General features: G+C 47.6%; 1 long non-coding RNA gene across 9 annotated transcripts in view; it reads left to right on the forward strand.

Annotated features, from left to right (window-relative positions):
• LOC125415053 (uncharacterized) overlaps window positions 1-26,332 on the forward strand; it is a 207,092-nt gene that overhangs the window by 115,754 nt on the left and 65,006 nt on the right. For 5 of the 9 annotated variants that reach the window (XR_015735605.1, XR_007236500.3, XR_007236503.3 and 2 more), the window contains 2 exons: window positions 3,459-3,597; window positions 22,442-22,526. This is a non-coding gene — a long non-coding RNA (uncharacterized LOC125415053). The remainder of the gene's footprint in view (window positions 1-3,458; window positions 3,598-22,441; window positions 22,527-26,332) is intronic. The other 4 variants (XR_007236504.3, XR_014997994.2, XR_007236501.3 and 1 more) reach the window with 1 other exon arrangement.

Below are 26,332 nucleotides of genomic sequence, written 5' to 3' on the forward strand. Positions count from 1 at the left end.
CTCTGTCTCTGTCTGTCTGTCTGTCTGTCTGTCTGTCTCTCTCTCTCTCTCTCTCATACTGTTTGTTGAGCCAGAGTCTTGCTACTTAGTCAGACGGACCTTGATCCTCCTTCAGGTACAGGAATACCAGTATTATAGTTAGGTACTACAATGCCAGCTAAGAAGTAAGGATTCAGACCCTTGAGAGCACCCCAGTTTCTTCTCATAGCAGTGACCGAGCTTCTGTTTCTGGCTAGGGTATAGCTTTCTCCTGGGAATTTTCATATGACTGGGGTTTTATATGTGTTATCTCTTTTCTCTGATGCCACCGTGGGGACAGTTCTTCTGTTTTACACTCAGAATGACTGGCACAAGATGTGCAGGAATTTATGATGCTTCCAGAGTTTAGTGAGGTGGCATGGTGCTGTGTCCAGACTGAACTGTATGATGTTTTGGAACAAGTGTGGAATTGGAGTTAGTGTTTCTAAGGAGGTCATCTAGGTGTAGTGAAATCATTAGGACGGGCCTCTCCAGTCTGACCAGTGTTCTTGTTAGTTGAACAGTTGAGAAACTAGGGATGCTTGAACATGAGAAAGACAGTACAGGGACAGTGAGAAGTGCCACGTGCAGACAGGCCAAGGGGAGAGACCCTACTGCCACCTGGGGCTAAGGATTGTGAGATCTTAGATCTCTGCTGCTGAAGCCGGGCCTCTGGTGTTATGATATGGTGCCCCAGGTCAACAATGACACTTAGTCAATATCAGTGATTAAAGCCATGATCTCTATTGGAAATGTTTTCATTTCCATTGCAAGCGACACAAACAGAATCTACAAACAACAACAGGCCATTAGGCTAGGGCTCCAAGTTACTAAGCTCATTGGCTTTGGGAGCTTCTAAAACTTGGTGTGGTACCTCTGAGTCTTCAGCAGCATTGTTTCCATTTGGCGGAAGTCACACTTAGTTCAAGGACACCAAAAGCACCTTGTACCAGGGACTTGGGTATTTCATACAAGAACTGCGTTTGAAGCCATTACTCAGGCTGTGAATTTACTCACTGTATTTATACCGTCTTCGGTCAGAGCTAGTCTGGGTGACTGATCTTGTTTATGACCATAGCATAACCGCAGAAATGAAAAAAGGCATCCAAAAAGGCATCTACACCCAAACTGGAAGCCTTGCCTTTAGTGGGCAGCTTCAGGTGGAAAACTCCGCTTCCCACCCTCCCAGCTCCTGAAGGAGGATCCTCAGTTGTACTTGTGAGGGCTGTAGATATAGCTGTGACTGCGGCAATGGGGATCTGCTCCCAACCTGCCATCAAAGCCTATGTCTAGACCAGCCCAGGAGTAGCACTGGACTACGTTATCCTTGCCCTGCATGTGGCTACTCTGCCTCCCATGCTGTGATGGTGAGAGAAGGCACTGTAGCGTAGTGCGGACTTCACCACCACTTCATGTTCTCTGTACAAAAGGGAAGGCTCTGCCCTGCGGGCCATTTGTTAACAAAACCTCTGCAAAAGATGAAAACAGGTCTACCCACACAATGGAGCCAATGCCCAAATGTCAGTAGAACCTTAGTTTTACTGGTGGATATTTAAAAGAACAGTCATCTCATAGGCTCATCTCAATGTTACAGCAAACATTGTTACCACCACCACCATCATCATCATCATCATCATCATCACGAATAATAAAAACCTAGAGACAGATATTGGGGTTCAACTTGAAGATCAGAAAAGCAAAACAGCCAAGCAACTATTAGCTTTATAAAATCTTCAAACTGAAAGGGTGAGTTCCTGTCTCATCCCACTTTATATTCCTCTCTAGTGCTGGGATTAAAGGCTTGTATCACCACTGCCCAGTATCTATGCCTAACTAGTGTGACTGTTGGGATTAAACGTGTGTGCCACCACTGCCTGTATGACTGACTAGTGGGGCTGTTTTGAATCTATTCTGCAAGCAAACTTTGTTTACTAAAATACAAATGAAATATCACTACATTTCCCCTTTTCTTGTCTAAAATAAAAAGGCTATACCTAATAAGAAAAACTATATATAATAAGTACAATAACTATATATAGTATATACAGGCAATAAATACATCAACAATGTCCAGTTTATTTGCATTTGACAGATTCAGAAAAAATACTCCATATCTATCCTATCTTGGTGAGTCCAAAGTCTTGTACCTAATTTACTTCCTATCATAACTTGCTTTCTGTATCTGGTAAATTATAACTACCTAGTCTTCAACTCCCTTCAACACTCAAGAAGGAAATAATATTAACTGAGTTAGTAAGAAGTGTAAGCAAGGACTAGAAATTTGCATTACACTGTTAAATGAGTTGTATAGGTATAAGACTTTGAACAAGAGTAAAAATATATGTAGAGTATGTTCTAACAAAATTAACCTCAAATTTATATCCATATAAAATTTGTATACAATATACAAAAATCCAATTCAATGTAAAAACATTTAAAACTAGTAGTTGCTTTTTGAAAGTAGATTCAATAATCTACGTTTTTATCTTATCATATCTATGTCCTCCAATTTTTCTTTTCAGAGTAGATTCCATAATCTACTACCCTTTTATCCTGTCAATTCCTCATCACTTTTATTCTTCTCTGTAGAAGTCAGATAGGATCCCTGACCAAGTCCCACGGTGTTTCTATACTTTTCAAAGAACTTTTAAACCACTGCCCATGTCTTCCTTAGCAGTCATGATGGCCTCTTAGGTTCAGAGACATCCAATGACTTGTTATTTGCACAGCCTGGCAGAATCTACTTTCTCCTCCTGGGAGGAGGGACTGCAGGGACAAGGGAACAGCAAACAGATAGCCCTTGTGGTACAAACCCCCTTCTCGCTCTTGGTTTTCAGAGGTCTCTTCTACAGACCAGGGCTCCCATGTGTCTATTCTAGAGGTCAAGAGATTATGACTCCGGCAGTGATGCATCCTTTAGCCTGTTATTCCCTCCTGCAGGTGACGGAGGGTATGCCCTGACTTCTGTGACTCTGCCAGGTGTTCCTGTGACTGGAAGTTTGCACACACAGGTGCACTCGCAGGCAGCTTCCCAGAGACTTTCAGGAAAGTGGGGCGTGGAGCAATCCCCAGGTGCTCTGCTGGTTCTGGTTCCTCAGGCTGAAACCTCAGGGCAGGGGACAGCTTGTGCAACCTAAGGACAGGTGCATTCTCAGGTCTTGGCCCTGGTGTCTAATTTCCTGGCACCAAAGTTCCAGCTGCGTGACCAAAGCTGAGTGTCCCAAACAGAAGCAAGGCCACACGTAAACCGGAGTGGCAGGGAGTATATGGGGGCAGGGGGGGTTACATGCATGCAAAGTACCAAATGGGAACACAGAGTGGCATGATGGCCGGCTGATCTGAGAGTCTTGGGGGCTGTAATTTGTGTAAATATAATCATTTAGCACCTTTGCTTGCCAACCTTAAGTAGAGCTTCCTGCTTTCTGTTTTGTTCGATGCAGGCTTTGGGGAAGGCACATTTTTTTTCCACACTGACAAGCCTGGGACTTTGCATAGGAAATTAAGATCCAGACCAAGGATGATGACCAAAGACTGAGGCCCCAATCGCAAAGTGCAAAGTATCCTTGGACTTTCCGGATGGTGAGCGCATTGTCTTTGTGATCACATGTATCTAATTTCCCTGGTAGGAACGCCAATCAGCTAGCAGGCATGGGTACCATGGAGCCACACTCAGATTTAAGCACCTTATGCCATCCTCATAACTCACTCCGAGTTGGGTACCATGGAAACAGGCACTTGGAGGGCATCAGTGAATACTCTGGGGCTGCATAGCTTGTGTAACGTGGCAGAGAACAGAATGTAGTGTGTGGCCAGCATTCTCTTGGTATTCCTTTACATAAGCTTTCAAGGCAGAAGATTGGGAGGAGTAAGGTGAAGTGAGGGAGCCTCGGCCTGAGTGTCGCTCTGGGCTCTGAAGGAGGAGGGAAATAGAGGAGATACACATAACCGCGCATGAGCACATCTATCCATGGCAATCGGTGATTCTGCAGATCGTCCCTGACTGCTTGCTCCCCTCCTGGCATTTTCAGCCCGTTCATGCTTGAAGTGGGTGTTTATGAAGCCATTCCCAAACCTCAGTTCTACGCTCCAGGCATGAGGCCGTGCAGGTGCCAGGACTTTCTCTCAGAGGAGACCTTGGTACCAAAAGCCCCTCAGGGAAGGAGGCGGGAAGTGCCACTCTGACTTCCACAGTGTCTGTTAAGCTGCTTGACACTTGGAGGAAAATGGCAGGAAGGGGAGGACTCTTGTCAGTGCTTGGGCCACTGGGTCAAGCCCTGGCAGCCCCTGGCTCAGCCTCCAGAGAAGATTCCCCACTGACTTTATTTCCAGGCCAAGAATGGCTTTCACCACACTGAGCCATGCACTTGCCTCTGTGCGCTCCTGCTGGCTCCCATCCTCCCCCCCACGCCTGAGTAGTTCTCAGAATGCTCTCCTGTGTTCTGCAGTATGCGCTGTGCAGGACGGGGTGCTTCCTGGAAACCTTCCTCATTCTTTCCTGCTCCGCAGCTCTGCTTTCACTACAAGGAATCCTTATAGGCAGACATTCTGGAGTCCTCTCTCTTGTCCATATCAAACCTAATTGCTGCAGTTTGCAAGTTGGAGGAGCCCGATTCCATGAAAGGGGGACCGTATTCGTCCCAAGGCCTCAGCTGAAGAGTAGTAGCCAAGGCTCCAGCCTCGCTGGCCAGGCTTCTATGGCCCTTCTGGTCTTCTGCCTCCTGGAGGGCTATAGATAGGAGACACCCTTCCTGGAAAGACAACAGCTTAGGGACACTACAGATAAGGCCAGGCAGGGTGTGCCTGGTCGGCCCAGAATAAAAGGCTTACCAGGAGAAGTTTCTTAGGAATCCACCTTCCTTGAGGTGGGTCCTGCAGATAAAGATGCCTTTGAAGTTCCGTTGGCGGTTGATAGGATCTCTGTGGCAGAGCCTGTCACAGGGAGCCCTCTGGATGGCTGTCCCCAGATAGCCAGATCAGCAGGCCAAAGATAGAGAGAAAGAAGACTTATCTAGAAGGGCCTCTGCAGGACTGGCTTTGAGGTACTTCCTTCCTGTCAGCCCATTTCTGGAGTCATTCTCTTCTCTGCAGATGTAGAAACTGAGGCATAGGTCACCGTTAGAAAGCCCAGACGAGAGCGTTGCTGTTTGTAGCGAATGTGGGTTCCACACTGTGGCTGTTCAGTACATACTAAAGCCGATGAACACAAGCATTGTACCACATTCTGGGAGCCCAGGAGCAGATCCCATACCCTTTCCCAGAGAAAATTCTGGGTCTCCTGCCTGGAAAGAAGCTTAGGTGGACACTCAGGCCATCGCGACCAAGGTGTGCTGGGGACAGGGAAGCACGCAGCGGAGCCTGCAGCTGGACTGGAGGGGCTAAGAGAGAGGTAGAAGGAAGGCAGGCAAAGCGAGCAGGAACCAGACTCTGGTGGAGCCATTTGCATTTTGGCTGAAGGCAGAGAGTCATAAGGACTTTAAGTCAAGGCAGAGGAGAAAAAGAGTGGCCTCTTCCAAACCCGAGACTCTTCATTCCGGGGACAACATTGAGAAGGACAAAAGGTGGCTGTGAAAGTGAATATGTAATTTCGTAGTAGAACACATAGTCCTGGTTTGGTCCCTGAAGAAACTCACACGTGCAGGAGTTTGGCAGGGGGCGGTGGAGGCTGGGGGCATCTGGAGGGGCCGAAGGGGGAGGACCTATCCTGGGACAGAGGTGGGTGGCTTGAAAATTCCTGACACAGAGATTCCACACAGTGCCGTCAGACATTATTGCTTTCATCCCAGAGACTGGGGCATTCACTGGCACAGGTGGCTTCTGAGAATTCTAGCGTTCCCCTTTGTCCCTGCCCTAGAAATGATGCCCTCCTCAGGCACTAGAAGAGCATCCTTGGAGGGGGCGAGGCTTGGAAATCTTTAGGGAGAACTGTGCTTGTTTCTAGAGGTTGGTGGGGCAAGCATGTGGGGCTGGTTGCAGGCAGGATTATATATATATATATATATATATATATATATATATATATGAAGGACTGTTCTCCTGCTGTAGATAAATGCACAGGAAGCAACAGGGAAGGGTCTTCTCCTGAATAGAAAGTTGGACTTGGGGGCCTCTCATAGAAGAAAACCCATCCATGATTCGGCCGGGGCACAAAGAGGTTAGGTCAGCCCTGAGGAGGGTATGAGCTTCAATGTGTGTGGTCCCACACAGAACCCCAAAGTCTGCTCCTGTTGAAGCAGCTGCCATGAGGCTCAGACACCTGCACGGGCACTCTGGGAAGAGTGTACACTGTAACCCCAAACTCAGATGGAGGTACCTCCTAAGTAAGGGCAGCACAATGGTAGCACCCCCCCCCAAAGATGGAAATGCAGAAGATTCTAAGTTCCCCATGATTCTTTGCCATCCCAGCTTTATCTATGAAGATGGACGATAAACTCAGGGTAGTTCTCAAATGCCCCAAGGCTACAAAGCTGCCGTATTGAAAAGCAGACTGGAAAAAAGTCTGCCTTTCCCCAGCCCCCAAAATGCAAAGTTACCTGTGTCCGTAAGGTTCAAGTATTCTAGAAGGGATCAAAAGGAAAAGCAAAGAGCAGTTTCTCGGCTACCTTACAGTATGACCCATTTTGTTATTTCCATCAGCATGGAGGTGAGAACACCAGCAGGCCTCCTGCTTTAGAAGTAAAGTTTTATTAGGATACAACCATACCCATTCTCCTGGGTTTTGTCTATGTTGACTTGTTGCTTCAAGGGCGGATTCCAGTTGTGGCAGCAAGCTTGTGCCCTATAGGGACGGAAGGAAAGGCCAGCGCCATTGTAAACTGCATTTCTGACTACTACGAAACTGAGTTCTTTGTAGAGCATCAAGTACTTTGTAGGCTATTTCTTGTTTATTATGATTTTCAGACTGGGACGGTGAGACAGTGAGCTGCGACTCAACCAGGACTCCCTCATTCCAAAGGCTAAGTTTACCCACCCACCCTTCCTTCCTTCCTTCCTTCCTTCCTTCCTTCCTTCCTTCCTTCCTTCCTTCCTTCCTTCCCTCCCTCCCTCCTTTCCTCCCTCCCTCCCTCCCTCCCTCCCCTCTCTCTTTCTTTCTTTTCCCCCCATTGGTTAAAAACAACTTCTTTATTAATCAAAGGCAATAAAATATATTCATAGCATACAGAGGGAAATCCCACATCAATCTACCCTTGAACTTCTACTCAGGGGCTGACAAACCAGGATCATGAGTACAAATGTGTCCCAGACTCTACTGGAGTCCAACCTCGGCTGGATAACAAACCACATCTTAAGGGAATTTGTCAAAATATGAAAAATGAACCCAAAAACAACAACCCACCACCCTTTTCCTGCCAACCTTACTTGAAAAGAATCATCACACATTGCCTGATATTTAAATGAACCATGGGCTATTGAGATGATGGGCGTCCGGCTTGACACATTGTAGCAGAAATGACCTATCTCTAAGTGAAAATGTGGCCCATCTATTTAGTCAAATTCAATTCGTGGTCCTTATATTCCTTCTGTGGCCTTAGTTCATCTTCGATTACCCTGCATTGCTATACCACTGCTGCACCCAGACACAGCAGCCCCGGCCCACTCACCCTGCTTGGCTAAGTTGTCCTGTAGACGTCATTGTTTGGGGACTGCTGCATGAGCCTTGGGGTTTTGAGAGCGTGGAACATGTCTCTACCCTTGGACTATCGGCAGCCTCTGCCTGGCCTGCTGTATGAGTTCCTTACTTTATGTTTTATTTTGTATTACTGTGACAGTATGTCCACCGAAAGCAAAGCACAGCAGGAAGGGTTGCCACGGCTCACCGTGGGGAAGAAAGCACAATGGCAGGACCACAAGGCAGCTGGTCACGCTGCATGTGCAATTCGGAACCAGGGAGTGATGGATACCGGTCCTCTTTTTGCTTTATCCTATCCATTTTGTCCAGAATCCTGACCCACAGCCTGGTTCTGCTCATATTTAGGGTGGGTCTTCCCCACCTCACTTAACCCAGTCTTAGAGACTCTCCCAACAGCCGTTCTGGAGGTTTGTCTCCTAGGAGATCTAGATCCTGTTATATATATCAGCAATCGATACGAACCATTATTTCTGGCGTCCAGCAGGATCCCAGTAGTGGTTTATGACTGGAAAACAGGTTCTAGCAAAGGAGAGTTGGGACCCTTTGTGGTTGAATACAAGAGCCCAGCTTCTGGAAACCACGCTAGCCTGCTTTGTGACCTTGGACTGGGAGCCCGAGTTTCTTTCTGTGCCTTCAATTTCCTGATGAGAAAAGTGGGGTAAACCTAGCACTGATAATACCGTGAGAGATACAGGCATGGCGGTGGGTCACGTGCAGGAAAGATTCTTGACACATTGCCAGATTGACAAGAAACAGGCTATTACAGGCTCAGGGGCATTTGTGGCAGACTCCCTAGAGACAGAGGAGGAAAGCAGCAGCAGCAGCAGCGTGATTCTTTGATAGTCTTTACAAAGGAAATTCCCAGCAGGTGAGGGTGTTAGAGATGGAATAGCCAGCCTCGCCTCACCTCTTCCGCTCCTGAGAGAGCCAGCCTCTGAGCGGTCATCCTCTGTGGAACGTTGGGAGAGGCACGGTCTCTCCTGAGGATTCCTCAGCAGCTGCTACAGCAGCACCCAGCATGGCAGTGGCTCCAGCCAGACCTGGAAGCGGCACAATGGGGCCAAGTTCCATCATTGTCACGCCCCCCCCCCCCCCCCCCCCCAGCACTGGTCAGGTGCTTCCTTTGTCCTTTATTGGGAAGTTACTTCCGCTGGCCAGCTCTGCTACTTTGGGAGAAGTCACTGCACTGAGTAGGAAAGCGGGAGCCAGGGAACCCCTTGCCACTCGCCAGTTACCCACAGAGCGCTCTGCCTCGTTCCAAAAGCAGCTATTGAACTGTGGCCTAAACAAATTAAGGAGGACTCCTGCCGCCTGCTCTCTTGGCCCTGGAGGTTTGGAGAGAAAGCCCTGTTGTTTTGTACGATTTGGAGCTGCCCAGTCCAGCTCCACAGTTTAATCAGCCCTGAAATGGATCAGGGCACCTGCGTGAGAATCAGATCCCTTTGTACGAGGAAGGCCAAGACACTGGTGCCTCGGGAAGCCCCGAGGTGACTTTGATGTCAGAAGGGTGGAGCATTTGCCTGTGTGTCTGCCCTTGCTGTACATGTCTTTCCTATATGTCAGATGTGCATGGTCTGGAAAAATCTGGATGGAAAATCAGGCCCTCCAAGAGACCTGAGACATGAGAGCGGTAGGGAAAGCTACCAAAGAGGGAGAAGGCTCCAGAGTTGCTGGCCTCTATGTTTACCCCCTCCACATTCCTGGAGAAAAGGTTCCAGACGGTCCCCATTTATGGATGCGAAAACAGTGGAGGCTTATGAGATAAACTGACTATATCCAGAGGCTCAGAACCATTCTGCTTAGAGGTAGGACGGGAGTTAGGCTCAGGTGGAAAGTGCTCGCCCCTGGCTTGGTTGTCTGCCTGTAGTTTGTGCAGAGGACAGTCTTCTGGGATGCTAGCAAGAGCTGGAGTCCCGCTTGAGCCCCACCTCATAGGAAACTGAAATTCTCTAAGCCCTCCAGCACCCCGGCAAAGGCCAGTCTGAGTTACCTTTCCGAAAAAGGCTTCGCTTTGCGCAGGTCAGTGCGGAAACCATGTCTAGAGCTCTCTGTGAGATTTTCTGTGAACATTTGTGAGACTCAGTTAACATTTGATTACGTACAGGGTTGGCTTTACCTACAACCGTCTGAATACCATCAGAAGGAAGGTGAGGCCCGAACCTCTCAAAGCTGAGGCTGTCAGAGGCCGTGAGAGTCTCTGCGTACGGCAGGGCTCAGCAGGCTGACAGGGCCCATAGATGACTCCTTTCTCACCCACATTCGGCTTTCTCTCCCTAGAGACTACTTTCCTGGGTCTGTGTGGAGGCTGGAGGACAACTTAATTGTCATCGTGGGGAAAAGTCATCACTTTCTTTGAGGCAGGATCTCTCACTGGTCTGAAGCTCTCCAGTTCTGTTAGACTGGGTGGTCAGGGAATCCTTACGATGATGCCCCAGTCTCTGCCTCCCTGGGGTAGGGGTTATATGTCCACCATACCATGCCCAGCAAGATGACTTTCTTTGACTTCCTCTTGGATGCTTTCTGAATTTGTCCATTTCTCATATCCTGAGCTGTTTCCAGGGCTCTGCAGTTGAGTCTTACATCGTATTCATATATTTTTAAAAATTATTCCATTCTTTTAGGCAGATGAGTGTTTTTGCCTACATATATGTCTGTGTACCACATGTGCCTGGTGCTTGTGTGGGTTAATAGAGGTCATCAGATCCGCTGGGACTGGAGGTATAGAGGGCTGTGTGTCAGTGCTGGAATTCAAACCCAGGTCCTCTGTAAGAGCAACACATGGTTGGGTCAGAACCACTAAGTCAACTTTCCAGCTCATCTTTTTTATGCGTTCTTGAGATCTTAGCAGTAAAGTATTGTCACCGCTGCCACCGTTGTCATTGTCGTCATCATCATTATTGTTATTATTTATTGAGTCAACAGTGTTGCAAAGGCATCACCCTCCAATGAAAGGAAAATGATGATCAAGGAACTCCAGAGTCACTCTTCTGGGCTAACTGGGTTATTTCAAATATCCACTGTGTTCCATCCACACCTAATTAATAGTTTTCTATAGGTCCAGAGGTAGAGAATCGTTTGTAGTGTGTTCTGCATCTGGTAACTTTTGTATCTTCAGCTCTCCTTATTTGCCTTCAAAGCACTTTGCAAATGCTCCTGTCCATCCATGTGTTGTGGCTGGTTACGCTGATATATTTAAAATCAGTTGACAATCAAGGGACATCAATTTGCTCCTAGACCCCAAGGGACTGTGCACATCTTTGCATGTAACTTTTCTCTTCTTGGAAACCGTTTGAACACATTCTCAGTAGAAAGCTTATTGAGTCAAAGGTCACTGTTTTATGACTCTTGACCCATATTGCCAAATTGCTTTCAAATCGAGCTGTTTACACTGCCTCTGTTAATAGGCGGACATGCCAGTTTTGCCACTTGTCCACGCTGACTGTAATTAGCTTTTTAAAAAATGTAGTTTAATAGGTGTAAGATGGTCTCTTCTTAATTCGTGTGTATTTTTATCTAGAGAGGAGCTATTCTCCCCCCCCCCCCCCATCTGCTTGTTTACCAACTCGCTTTGGGAATGCTGACGCTGGCTGCTTCCAGAAAAAAGTTCATTATTTTCCATGTGAATCCTTCCAGGCAAGCCAGTGGCAGCGCAGCCTTGACTTCAAGCACGTGAACTTCAACATTGAGCCTTCGCGTAAAATTCTGTTTTTTTTTTTTTTTTTGACTGACTTCAGAGCTTAAAAGCCAGGACCAAAACAGCCTACTCCTATTGAGGGTTCTGCATGAGGTCTTCCAACTGGCCCTCAGTCTCTGTGACTTTCAACTTAGCACTTGGTTCTCTTCTTCTTTCCGCTCCCCGCTTCATCTGACAAGCAAGACAGAGTTTTTCTGCAGAAAATCTTCAAGATACACCTCCTCCACTATTTTTGCTTTTCTTACCTCGGGAGAGAGAGGGGTGTGTCTCATGTCTTCCTGTTAAGCCTCTGGTTTTTTTTTTTTTAATTTGAGCATCTGTTTGCGTTTCTAGACAGCTTTCTTTGATTTTTTTTTTCTTTCTCTCACTGCCTCACCCACAACATCCTGTGGGCTAGAAGCTTCTTCAGCACCTCTGTCTCTGCTCTCTCTGCCCTGAAGCAATCTGGAGCACCCTTGCCTCTCTAGCTAGAGTCAGTCCCTTTCACAGAAGGAAGGCCCACACTAGTTGAAAGTAGCCCAGATAGCAGTTCCAGACCTCTGTTGGCCCAAGGGAAGAGTGGAGCATGCCTGGGTGGGTAGCAATGCCTGCATTCGCCTGACTGGATGTGAGAGGAACAGGAATTTCAGCTGCGATTTGCAGAGTTTTCCTCTGGTACTGTTACTGCTGGTGCTGAGGTGCAAAACACCTCTCTGTGGATTCCTCATGAGTGCTTTTTCTTGGATCCCTCCTGGGCTTCGGCGCTTATACCTTTGTTTTACTTTGAGGAAGAGTCTCAGGTAGTCCAGGTTGCTATTAACTGTACCCAAGGCTTTACTTGAGCAGCAGATCCTCCTGCCTCTACCCCTCTAGCGTTATGTATGCTTTTCACGTGAGATATGCTGCATGTGAATTCCTTCATGATAAACCAATGGCAGTGCAGCCTTGATTTCAAGCACGTGAACTTCAACATTGAGCCTTTGTGTGAAATGCTGATTTTTTTTTTTTTTTTTTGGACTGATGGTGATTGAAAAGACATGTGAAAATCAAGAGGGACTTAGGGATCACTGCGTAGTATAGGTCCTACCGTGAGCACATGACATCTGAAGTGCACGCCCAAATCTTCCCTGCACTCTCCTTCGGTCTCATTTTCCTCTGCCATTGGAGATAAAGTAGGTTTTTGTTGTTGTTGTTGTTTTTGTAACCAGCGATCATGTGGTGAAGCCCAAGCTGGAGGCTGAGTGACTCCAATGAGTGATTGCTCTCGGACTGATCTCTTCCGTGATGAGAGGCATGCCTGACTTCCTTCCTTGCCTGGGCTGATTCATAGGTTGATAGTTGACCCAGGGTCACTTGAGAGTATTTGCATTTTCTAGAACCCATTTTCATCCTTTTTATCTCTTTCCTTCCTCATTTCCCCCACCCCAGTGTGTGTGTGTGTGTGTGTGTGTGTGTACTGGGGTGTCATGAAACTACTTAGAGGAGGCTGTTTGTGGGGCACAGGTTAAAACACACGAGCAACTTTGGAAACAAAACAAAAACAAAGCAAAACAAAACCTGCCAGTAGTTCTTGTCTGTGTTGCTTAGTGCCTCCTTCTCTGTCTTAGGCATGTTAACCCTGCAGGGATCCTGGACTGGAGTCCCCCTTCAGTGCAGCACAGCCCTGGTAATGTGAGTCTAGGAGATTCTGTTCACTCTCCCTCTGCTGTGGATTAGACCCAGCACTTGGCATCCTTTGTGCTCTGTTCGGCAGGCTTTAGGGATGAAGAACTAAAGGACTCTCTTTGCGCTGCTAAATCCTCAGTGCCCGGAGTGTGAGTCTTTTCTCTGGAGCTTAGGCTTCCATAGGGCCTAGGCTGACCTGTGGCTCCAGCTTCATCTTCTTTCCCCTGCTGAGTGAGTGTTGATGATATCCTAGCTTTCTTGACTCTTTAGTCAAGAGGAAGTTGGCCATTTGAAGTTCATGCTTTTCTAAAGCCCTGGGCCCTCTGATAGAATCGTAGGCCTTACCCACACAACTTATCTGGCCAAATGAAGGATGCTTTGGTTACAGTGAGATGCTGCCCCATGCTTGCTTCATCTGCCAGATCTCCAGAAAAGCCTCCTGGAGAGTGTGCGGACCCCTAGGGATTTGTGGCATATGCTTGGAAAATGCAACAGGAGAGGCCTGTGACTTGGTGACCTGGGATCGCTCTTCCTTCCTTCTTTCCTTCCTTCCTTCCTTCCTTCCTTCCTTCCTTCCTTCCTTCCTTCCTTCCTTCCCTCCTTCCCTCCTTCCCTCCTTTCCTTCCTTCCTTCCTTCCTTCCTTCCTTCCTTCCTTCCTTCCTTCCTTCCTTCCTTCCTTCCTTCCTTTTGGTTTTTTGAGACAGATTCTCTGTGTATCTTTGACTGTCCTGGAACTTGCTCTGTGGACCAGGCTGGCCTCAAGCTCCCACATCTGCCTCTGCCTCCCAACTACTGGGATTAAAAGGCATGTGCCACCACCACCTGGAGTGACCTGTGTGGCATCTGAATGACACTGGTGTCCACTTACTGCATTATGTGTGAGGTGATTACCATGCACACAGATTCCTCTACGTTCCATCCCTACAAACAATTTAAGGCACCTGAGTCCTTGCCCCGTGTCGCCGAGAAGCCCCAGGCTCAGAGAAGTGCACTTTGTTCTGTGTACCTGATGTCACACAGGAAGGAAATAGTGGGGACTCTGCTGAAAGTCGGAGCTGCACTGCCTCCCCGCGACATGTGTCACCTGCTACCTAACACTGACATCAAAGTTTGCCCTGGACTTTGGTTCTTTGCACTCTCATCCCTGCCTGCCACCTCTAGCGTCCCCGGCGTTTGGCCGTTAAGGCACTCTCAGGGCAGGGACATGCAATAATAAGCCAAAGGCGGCCGTGTATTCTGGAATACCCTGTACTTTTTAGCTCCGTGATGTCACCTGTTTCATAATGGCCTCAAGCAAACATCGTTCTTTTCTCACTGCCCTCCCCCACTTTTGTTTGCCCAAAGCCCCAGCTTCTCTCCGTTTCCCTCTCTCAACAGCCCCAAAGTGTCATCCTCGGAAAGGCGGTCACTCAGAGACTCTGGGGTCTTGATGGTCCACACCTCTTCAGCCGGGAGACCGAGGCCAGCGTCTGGATTTTTTCCAAGGCTGGTTCTGTTCCTACAGTAGCTCTCTTCTCAGAGTAAAGGCTCCTGGGTATTCCCAAGGCCCTGTCTGCTTCAGGACCATGGAAGCCTTGGTACCCAAAACAACGGTGGACAACTCCAGGGGCATCTTTGTCACTGCCTTCATTCCAGGAGCTTGGTCATTTCCTCTCACTGTAGGATCAAGTCTCCAAAGCGGAGTGATCTGCAGATTGGCTTCTGTGAGCTGTCCACACGACCCGCAGGAGCATCACAGTTCACATTCTTAGTAATGGAGGCTATGGGTCTGGAATGCTGCCACTCTTTGTGGTTTTAGACAGCCACGTGAAACCAGTGTTTTGGTTCACGGGGTAGCAAAGAAAGGACCAGGTTTACTATACTAATACAAATGCCTTGTGCATCTTCCTCTATTCTTCCCCTTCTTTTAAGCCTTGTAAATCGCAGTTGCCTCCTCCAGGAAATTTTCCATGAGTATTTTAGTTGTTGCCTTCACTGTTTAAGCATTACACAACCAAATGTCCACTAAGCACCGTGCATCAAATCATCCTGGCCAGGCCTCTATGCTACAGCAGGTTCAGATATGACTCCCTTGCACGTCATTACAGTTTTTCATCTGTCCATCCAAGTTTTACTTGTGTGATTTTTTTGGAATTGGGTGTTCAGGGAACAAAGGCGGACCATGTGGATCTCTAATGGCCTGGGAGTTACACACGCACTTAAACAAACTTGAACATTTGCACACTTCTAGCTCTCGCTCACTGATTGTAATTTTGCACCTTGAATCCCGAACTCTTAGGATTACCTACTTACCCTACTGGGCTTAGAGCCTTTATCTGATGGCAGAGGGCCTTAAGCACCCATCATTAATTTTTTTCAAACAAACCAGCATTAAAAACCCTGGTTGGCCTGTAACTTGCTGTATAATAACCCAGGCTGGCCTGAACTACTTAGTTTCTTACCTCTGCCTTCTGAGTATCTGGTTCGTGAGAACCTTTTTCCTGTATGCCGGAATTCTTCAGAGGAAGGTTTGAGCGTGTAGATTGATAAACAGGATGCTTATTCTGGGTTACATTAGGATCAACAATGGTGAAACTCAAGGAAGGAATCAGGATCGAATGGAGAGATCAAGGTGTTGACGATGACAGAACAAAGCACAGCCTCGGAGCAGGGCACAGACCTGGCAAGAATGCTCCTTGATAATTGTTCTGAATTGTGATGGGGGCTCATCACAGTGACTCTATGACCTTGCCTAGAAGGATTCTTGAGTTTGTCCAAGGATACTTTATTCAGCTAAGACTGTCTCCAAAGAAGTTGACAGCTCAGTGTCAACTAATTGTATGCAGTAACTGTCTTGATTGATGGATGGATGAATGGATGGATGGATGGATGAATGGATGGATGGATGCATGCATGCATGCATGGTACTTAACACATAATAAGCACCCAGGATTGGGGGAAATGGACTCATCTAAGCTTTATGGAAACTACAGGTGCTTACTCTTTGGGCAGTGATGTACTGAGCTCCTTATACATGTCATGCATGATGGCTGGTCCTAGGAGGTCTATAATCAAGGGGTTTGTGGTTCAACATTGACTTCCTAGAAGAGTCAGCCTTTAGTCCAGAGATGTGACTTCCTGGACCAGGTGCTCTGGGCTAACATTGGACTCAGTGTTTCCTTGGCCATCCCGGGGACAATTTCTTGAGATGAGGTGTCAATGGGTAGGTGAGGTCTCTCCGGGGTGGGAATCTCCATCACAGCCCACCTGATGGTGCACCTGTGCACCATGGGGAACTCCCTGCTAAACTTACATTAACTGTTGTTTGACTTCCCAGTAGCCTGGAACTTCCCCAGGGGTCCCATTGGCTAGGTGACTTTCCATCACTTGAGTGAGTGGAGGATGGAGCTGAATGGAAATAGTCTACACACTTTCTTCTGTGAGTCACCAAAAACTACAGCCTAGGGTGTGCACCACTGCTTGACTTACTTTTCCTGTATGTAAATGAGCTGTCATTATTACAGTTCAGTAGGTAGAGGTCCTACAGAGCGAATATGAGATCACTGACGTTTACATTTGAAGGAGTCATAGAGTGAGCCTGGGCTATCTTTTTTTGCAAGAGTGCTTAGACCTGAGACTCTTTGGGAAGTGTTTTGTGGGTGCGCCGAGTCCCATTTTCTAGCTCTTGCCTTTGCCCAGACATTGCAGGAAGTAGCCCGTGTCTAGTGCGTGGTGGGTTGTTTTTATCTGCATAAGTCGCCCAGGTGATCGGAAAAGCTTTACGGGAAAGCAATGGCTTTGATGTTCTGGGTGACAAGCCTCAAGTGTACTGGCAGGAAGGGAGGTTTTGAGGTTGGAGAAATGAAACTAGTCTGGGTCGTGACTTCATCATTAACACCCGTACGGTAGGAGGAAAGGTGAATGCAAGTGTAGGTATGAAAAGGAAAGTTTGAGGCAGACAACCTATGAGATGGCATGGTTCTGATGGCTCAGGAAAATCTCCCAGCACCGTCAACCTTCCAGAAGCTTCCTTCCTCCCACACCCCCACCACATCCTTTGCTTCACTAGTGAGAAACTACCTTGCAGTCATGTTTACACCTGTTATCTCTTCCATCCTTCACACATGATATTGCCCTGACCTGCGATGCCTGCTCAGGGAACATGGCTCGGAAATCGGAGCTCTTGTACCACATAGCCTTTCTTCATAGGACGGTGGTGGTCCTCAGTGGCCCCTTTTGAGGGTGTCCCGTCTTTCAGATCCCAGTTTCTAGAAGGTACAGCTTCCCCTCCCAGCCTCTCCTCTGTGGAAACCTGAGGTGCCGCTCCTGAACCTTCTGGGTCTTGGCTTCTTGAGCCCTAAAGTATAAATGGTAGCAACCCCTGCCATTCTCTTTGGGTTCCTGTGTGGAATAAAGCACTCACATGCTGCCTGAGTTGAGTGCCCTGGGGGTGACTTTCCTCGATGGCTCTTCCAGCTGTGCTGAGGTGCCAGGGATAGATGAAGTCACCTCTCAGTGATTAAATTTTTAACACCCTCTGCTGTTATCCCGAATGCTAGTTTAGTCGCTTGGAACCAGGTGTGCCCCACTTGTGGCCTCCAGGCCGTCTGAGTCTCGGGTTGGCTGTCAATGCAGTCCGTCATCTTTGCAGATGACAGCGTCATATCGCAATATCAAAAGGTTAGACAACTCTGTCAGATTTAGACTGTCCGCCTTCCGAAAACAGGGAGATGTGCAGTGAGTGACGGCTGTGTTAGGGAAGAAGCCCGATGCTGTATGGGATTGATCACGGCTTCATGCTCAACGCTGCTTCATACAGTGATACATTCGTTTCTCTTTTGTATTTGAAGCAAAGCAAGCAGCTCGGTCCATTTGTTTTTCAGATCCCTTTTCAGTAAGTATCTAAGTCTCAGAATACTTGAGGCTTAGGAATTTATCGAAGAAAGAAGTTTGCTTAGCCTTGTGTTTCTGGGCTTTGGGAAGTCCACGGTTGAGCAACTGCATCTGCCTTCCAATATGGCAGAAGTTGCTGGGTGAAGCAGGTGCACTCGGAAGAGAACAGGGAGTAGGGGCAGCCTTGCTCCTAAAAACAGCTGACACGGGAATAGCAACCACTTACTCACCTTTGTGAGAATCAAAGAAATCTGCTTACTAGGCAGTAGGAATCAATGAGTGATGGCAGTTAGACCCTGAGAATAACAAAGTGCTCATCAAACCTCTCCCGAGAGTCAGGCAGTGTGCCATCCTGCATGTTACTCGGCATACGAGAAGGTAACTGCACTCTCTGTCTTTGAATGCAAGGTAGGGCCAGAGAAGTTCTAATTTCGACCCTGACAGCCAGTGTCCTGTTGCTTTCATCTTCATCTCTGCTGGATTTCGTAGAATTCCGCAAGCATGGGAGTCAGTGTTGGCCAACCCTCCTGGAACCATCCATCAGTGTCCGGATTTGACCTTTCTCAGGAACTTCTTTGGGGAAAGCAGTGCATTCTAATATTACGCCCGCACTCAGAAACGTCTTAGGCAAGAGGCCAATTGTTAGCTTTCCTTCGCTGCTACAGGTGCCCACACTGATCCGTTTGCAGTGGTCGATGGTGTTTGGATGGATTCCTGATCAGAAATCCACCCATGGTCGCTTGTTTTCTAACCGGCTCAGTATTTCCTGCCAAGGGTGTAAGACACGGTACCCATGGCTAGCGGGTCCTGGCAACCATCTGTGCAGTCCACTGGCTGCACAATCCAAGCAAACAGCCAGTTGCCCCAGGTGATGGAGCACCAGTGCCGAGCGTAGAACTGGTGTCTCTGATGGGATGGATTGTGTCTATGTCTCCATCCTTATCCCCGGACCCCTGCCTTACTCAGGCACTTCCTTCCCATCTGTAAGTTAATTAGCCATTGTGTACCTCCCCCTTTTCTTGCAGAGATTACATGGCAGTCTTTGGGCTCAGGATGAGCAGAGGACGAAGGACCTGGCACATGCTTAGAATCCTGCTGCAGGTCCCAGAGCAGGAGGGCTAAAGATTGGGCACCTGATCAGCCCTCTCTGCCTCTTAACTCTTGAGGGTCTTGAGTGGCCTGGATCTGCCTGTCAAGGACGCTGAGCCTTCTTTCTGCCTAGTCATAGAAAGTGGGACATAGACTTGATTGACATTTTGCAATGCCAGATGGACTTGAGCAGACCCATGGGTTGCTTGGCCATGTCTGGTATGAGGGGACAAGCTAATGTCCTATTCTTGAGGACAGTGTTGGCAGGGATATGAAAGGAAAGCGAGCAGCAGTGTCTGCTGCATGCTGGGTCTCTCTCCACCCTCCAGGTCAACGTGGACAAAGGAGTCCTGTCTTCCTGCGTGCACTCTTATCCCTGGCTTACTTCTGTAGGGGGTGTGCGACTCTCTAAGTTCTGTATGTGAAGGGGAGAGTGAGACTGTTCTACTCTGTGTCCTGAGGCTTTGAACCCCCAGGACTCTATGCTTCCCCCCACACTCTGCCTGAAGCTCCTGGGAGAAACTTAAAGACTTTAGTTCATTAATTTTTATATATCATTCCTTGTGTATGGTTAAAAACTTGATTCCAAACACTCATCAATTTGACTGCCCCGGGAAGAGGTCCTTGTTTTTTTCAGTAGGAGCTAGTGTGCTATGTGATTTTTGTGTCCTGGTCCCTCTCCTGTTACCAAAGAGGGAGCCCACTTAGAAGCCAACAACTCAGCCAGCCACACATATTTATTGTTCAGTGTTGGATGGCCTCTTTCAAACGCTGTCTCATTTGGTCCTACCATTGCATATTGCTGCCCCCAACTCCATCTCATGGTTGAGCAGACCAGGGCTGTGTGTTCCCTTAAGCCACACACCAGTTTGTCCTCCCTGGACAACTGTGGTGCCGTAAGAAGCAGGGAGAGACCTTTGGTGTTCTCATCCTGTTAGGGGCCAACTAAGAAGTTAAGTCTCAAACATGCGCTTGGAAGCATCAGTAGTACCGGGCATGTCAAAGTGTTCTGAACTCTGCTAAGACTCTCATTTTACATCAAGAATGCTCCTCAGACACAAGACAGGGCGGCTCAGAGAGCTGAAGTTCTTGCTGAAGCTCCCGAGAAGAACTTGCAAAGCAGTAGTGGTAAGCTGTCCCTAGCATGGTCTGATAAGAGCCCACCAACATCCAGGAAACTATGCTCCTGCCCTTTTAGGGTCACACAGCGATTGCAGCGTGACACCAAGGCTAAAAGTACTTTCCTGGTAGAAGTGCCAGTGGTGCGTGGGTGGCTGCTTGCTGTGTGCAGAGGTAGGTGCTGGGGACAAAAAGGTATCTTTCTGAGTCCACCGCTAGTCAGCAGGACATTCTGGGGAGGGGAATTCACCTCCATCTGCTGGGAACTGAACTCTGAGCACTGGCTGAATTAAACCACCCCTTGTTTGGGAGGTGGGAAGTCACTCAGCCTTGCAGGCCTGTGGTACTAGCACATTCAAAGAAAGAATGTGACTGACAGCCAGAGGGCCTCAGACGAGCAAATTACGGGTAAGGTGTCTCTGGAAGAGAGAGAGGGGAAATTCTTCAAGAGGAATACAAGCTACAAACCATGCCCTCTGCTCCCAACTCCGTCCGTGGCAAGGGCAGTTGGCCTGTTGCTCCTATTGTGAGGGCAAATTCCCCATGGAACTTTCCTGTGTCTTTTTTGCTGAGTCAGTGCCGACTAAGTCCAATCTCATTAGAGTCCTTGCTGCCAATGTCCTGGGTGGTTTGCAGGAAGGAGAGAGTTTGCTCTACAGGAAAGGGGTCCCCCATAGCACATGGAATTATGTAATGTGACTTTCTCTGGGTACCACACTTTGATGTCATTATCTCTGGAAGACAGACAGTAAAAGGCCTGTCTGAGTTCACTGGGTCAGACACCAGGGCCTGCTTGGGACTTTGCAGGTAACTAGTAAAGTTCTTTATTGGCTCATAAGACCTAGCCCTTCCATGATTCATTCCGTACACTACTCTTTCCCTTTTGGCTACCTCCTGTAGCTATTTCCACAATCATTGAGGTTAAGATTCTCTGTAGAGTGTAGGTGAAGTTTTCCTATCCTGGCAGCTGTTTCCCAAATAACCTACATGGAGACTTAATATTACTTATAAATTCTTGACCTATAGCTCAGACTTGTTACTAGCTAACATGTACATTTAAATTAACCTGTATTTCTTATCTACACTCTACCATATGGCTTGGTACCTTTTCCCAGGACGGCATGCTCATCTCGCTTCTCCCTGGTTCTGCTGATGACTCCTCAGACTCCGTCCCTCTTCACTCCAGCATTCTCTCTGTCTCAGGCTGTCTCGCCCAATCTCTTCCTGCCCTGCTATCCGCTAATCAGCCTTTTTATTCACAGTAAGAGCAATGCATATTTATGATGTACAGAAGGAGTATCCCACAGCAGTAGAGGCTATTCTTTGTTGTTGCTTCCTGCATAATTCACGATGCCTACGAATCCCATGATGCTCCATGACTGCTTTGCTACCAGTGAATGAGTCCATCTGATGCAGCTTCCGCGGCCCACAGCGGTCCATTGTGTACATGAGGGGCTAGGCCCTGGACACAGGCTGTTATCAGAAAGAGGATAGGGTTCTCTTTCCTCATCGCCGAGAACTCTTACAGTCAGAAGAATGAAAATGCCAGTAGGGAGGGGAACATGATTGATGGGTGGTGACCTGGCAATCAGTGAGACCAGCCATCAGCTGTGGCCTTGTTTCCCATGTCACTTAGGAGGACAAAGAGATCAAAACAGGGGAAAAAAAAATGTCTCACACGGGCTTGGCACTAAGAATTGCTCACCGATCATTTATTTCTGAGGGGGTCTACAAAATGGCTCATTGGTGAAGACACCTGTTGCTAAGCCTGATGACCCGAATTTGAACCCCAGAACCTGAATGGTGGAAGGAGAGAACTGACTCCCCCGCGTTGTCTTCTGGTTTCCACATGTGTACGCCCGCACTTGTGTATGCTCCGATAAAAAGGAAAAAGGAAAAAAAAAAACCAATTGGTCAATAAATGCCCCTTTTTCTTTGCTTCTTGATTTTTTATTATGGCACTAACTGGACACAAATATACAGCTTCAGCTCAAGAAAGTCTTTAACTTTGTCTTCCAAGTATAGGATTGCAGGCTCTTTCTATCATAGTTGGCCCAGCGTTTCCTTCCCTTGCTTTATTTATTTACTTAATCGATCAACCTATTGTTATTTCGTGTATGTGTGTGTGTGTGTGTGTGTGTGTGTGTGTGTGTCTATGTATGTCAGAGTGTGCATGGAGGTCTGAGGATAACCCATTAGAGTTAGCTCTCTCGCTCCACAATGGGGGTTGTATCATTGAACTCAAGTTGGACTCGACTGCTGATCCATTTCGCCAGCTCTTAGTTTTTATTTTTTTTTCAATGAATGAGATACCACCTTCCCCAATCTGTTCAGCACGGATACTGACCCATCTCTTCCCTCTTCTTGCTTATCCTAGCATACCCGTTAAGCATTCCAGAAGGATTTGAGGATCATCCTGTTCTAAAATAAAGCTGGAGTATTTGGGGATTTGGAAAATTAAGGTAAGTGAGGAATGGTCTCTTTCTGAGCCTTGTGGAAACAAAATTTAACTCTGGGAATGGGTAGTCTCCGTGGCAGGATTTGGGGTATGTTTTAGTGTTCTTTATAGGTCTTCCTGTGGCAATTAAAAGTGCTTAGGAAGCTGGCTTCCCATTCATCTATGCCTTGCTCTCTCTCTCTCAGTATTTCTTCCATTTGTTTGGCCATAGTGCCTAGCACATGCTCCCTGCTCCAAACAGGAGAACCCACTGCCTCATAGGAGAATCAGTTGCGTTGATTTGCTGTGGACAACTGCCCTGGGAGAGGAACAGAAAGTGGGAAAGGGTCCTGTAATGAGGTCAGAAAACATTTGGGGCACCCAGACCATGAGATCTTCCTTTTTGCCTCGCATAATCTGTGTTTTCTCCTCTGCCTCCATCCTGTGTTGTGATCCTACTAAATCTGTGGCTACCCTGGTGAGGCTAAGACTTAAAGCCCAATTGCTTCCTACAGACCTATGTTTTTCCATCCTACCTGTCTGCGCTCCATTGAGTCTTGTTGAGCTCAGAGTGTTATTTGGTAGGACTATGTATCCCATGAGTTTCTTCCAACTTAGGTGCTATGGCCACTGGATGGAAAGGAAGAAGGGTCAAGCTCAGTGAGTTGTCAGATATGCCAGAGGAAATGCCTCAGAAACAGAAGAGGGATCTTTTTTTTTTCTTGATTAATGACTTACAATTTATCAATGACAGCATATAGGGTGCCTTTATATGTCAGACCATTAAAAGTTTTGGTCTGCTGTTGTCTCTGCCTTTTTCTTAGCCTCAAGCCTGTTTGGGTAGTAACTTGTGAATCTCCAGTGAATCTTTTTTTTAAAAAAATATTTATTTATTTATTATGTATACAATATTCTGTCTGTGTATATGTCTGCAGTCCAGAATGAGGGCACCTGACCTCATTACAGATGGTTGTGAGCTACCACGTGGTTGCCAGGAATTGAACTCAGGACCTTTGGAAGAGCAGGCAATGCTCTTAACCACTGAGCCATCTCTCCAGCCCCTCTCCAGTGAATCTTAAGCAGAGCTGATTGCTCCCTAAACTGGACCACAGCAGGCAGTTTAAGGAATGAGCAGTCATACTGTGGCTTCTGCAGTCGGATGTAACTTCCATCTCTCCTCTGGCCACTTCTCCTGACCAGAGAGCTTTATCGAAGTTAGGGTAGTCTTGTTTATTCCACTACTCACACAGTCCCTGGTCCAGGGTAGGCCTCTCAGTGGATGTGGAAATGTGAACTGCTGAATGATGAACGCAGCAGGGGAGGGTGCTAGACGTTCATACAGGCATAGCAATGTGCTAGCCTTTTATGTTCATCACTATTCTCTGCTTCTCCTTGAAGGCTGACCTATCCCCAAATGGGAGAGAAGGGCAGAGGGAGTCCAGTCAGCAGGACAGAGACTCCTGAGAGCTGAGCAGTTGCCCCTTGCTGCCATGGCGTGGAAATAAGTGGTGTCGTCTACTTTCCGTGAACAGAGGAGAGCCCCAGCAAGTCTGTGTGCTGGTGAAAAGGATAGCGTTTGCCTAGAATTCAGGTGCCAGGTGCAGGAAGACAGGGCAGGGATTGGGGTTCTCGGGCTCACAGTCCTGGGGCGGAGGTGCCCATTGGGGTGGAGTCCCAATGCCCACATTAGTATTCATGTACGTAGTTCTGTTTGTGTTGAAAATGCTGCTGTCACACCAGGAGGCTGTCTGCCCATGGCCTGCTTCTGCCAGTAGGACAACCATCCTTTCCTACCCATGCACTTGGCCTCTGTGAAATGGAAGGACGAAAACCATGGAGCCTTTCTCACTTGAAAAATAGACCAGTGCCCACTGGGTATGGAGAGCCACAAGGATCACAAAACCTGGCTGGAAGAATAGCTTCAAATGGGAAGACGTATTCCTTGAGACTCTTTCTGATGGCTTGCCTGTCTGGCTTCAGACTTTCTCAGTATTTTTCTCTCTCACCCCACCCCTCCAGTACCACTTCGGGCATGCAACAGGATGAGCTCCTCCCCTTCTGGTTGGTGCTCCGGATGAGTATGTCCCTTAAGAGTTCATGAGTTGGCACATTAAGTCCATGATGTATAGTATTCGAGAGAGTAACACCCAGGTGAAGTTGTGAAGCCCTCATGAACAGCCCCCCCCACCCCACCCCATTAAAATCGAATGGGTCAACTATTATGGCTCTTGACTCATCCCTCTCCTCTTCTTCTTACGGATGAATTCACATCCCTTCTATCTTAGGGTTTCTATTGCCCAAAAAGCAAGTTAGGGAGGAAAGGGTTGATTAGGCTTATACTTCAGCATTGCTGTTTATCACTGAAGAAAGACAGGGCAGGAACTCAAACAGGGCAGGATCTTGGAGGCAGGATCTGATGCTGAGGCCATGGAGGGGAACTGCTTACCAGCTTGCTTCCTATGACTTTCTCAGCCCACCTTTTTATAGAGCCCAGGACCAGCAATCCAGGGATGGCACCACCCACCATGGGCAGGGCCCTCTCCCACTGATCACTAAATGGGAAAATGCCTTACAGCTGGATCTCAACAAGGCATTTCCTCAGCGGAGGCGCCTTCCTCTGATGACTGTAGCTTGTAGCAAGCTGACACACAAAACCAGTCAGTACACTTTTGTACCCTAAGATACTCTCCAGACACCAACCAGATATAGTTATCTGGCCTTATATTTTCTTTTTTAGAACCATGAGCTAAAATGGGTCCCTTTTTTATTAATAAACTATCAGAACTAAGGCGCTGTATAGAAAATAGACAAAAGACACAGACGAGTGACTTTTTGGCCTTTCTCTTGCCCTTTTGCCCTCAGCCCCCTCCAGCTTCTCTTTCCCCATCTACTATTCTTAGTTCTGTGCCTACTATGCCCTCATTGACCTCCTTTGGTTCTGGTGCTAGGATGTCTGTGGGCTTCTGTCTTCCTGCCTTTAGACATGAGCCCACAGTACTCATTAGTCACACGGTACCCATGGAAAGAGTGTGTCCTTTGTTCTGTGTTCACAGTCGGAAGAAGTCCTGGCCCTCTTGCGCTCTACCCTTGTCAGCACGACTTTTCGAGTCACCCCCAGGATTGGCCCATTTGTCTATTGCTATTTCTTGTGGTTTCATATTGAGGTTTTGGTGCATTGCATTTGACCCGGAGTATATTTTTAGTACTAAAGGCAGAGTTCAATGAACGTCAAAACACGAAGGCAAATGAAGAGGAGGGATTTGTATGTCTAGGGAAAAGAAACATGCCTAATTTTATCTCTTCTGATGACGTCTGCCTCTGATTATGCCCGGTCACTGACTTTCCTCAGTGATGCCCATCGCTTTGGGGTTCTGTAGAGGTGGGAGCAGCAGCTGGTCCTGCCCCTAAAGACAGTGTCACAGAGCATTTGTGGGTGTCGATCCAGCAGCTGGCCACACAGAGGACCATGCATCCCAGCTGTAACTAAAAGAGGAATTAGTACCACAGTGAAGGCCTGAGTGTGGGATTTGCAGGGCCTATTATTGTATCAGCAATCTCTGATCTGCGTTGTGGAAGCAGGCTAGTTTTTCTTGGTCTTCAGCTCTTCTTCCAGGATAATACATATTTAGTAAAGGTTCTAGATCTTCTCTCACTAGTCCGACCCTTTGGCATCAGCACAGGCTCAAAGGGCATGCTTGGGGACACTTGGGTTGACAGAATTTCAGAATTCTGACTTTGGCCTTCCAAAAAGATTATACACCTTTCCAAGCAATGGCTTTCCTGCCTGCTTCCAGAGGCAAAGCAAGCCTTGCCATCTGCTTAGGACTTCAC

Source organism: Myodes glareolus, chromosome 19 (genome assembly GCF_982192425.1).
Source record: "Myodes glareolus chromosome 19, mMyoGla1.1, whole genome shotgun sequence".
Classification (NCBI taxonomy): Eukaryota; Metazoa; Chordata; class Mammalia; order Rodentia; family Cricetidae; genus Myodes; species Myodes glareolus.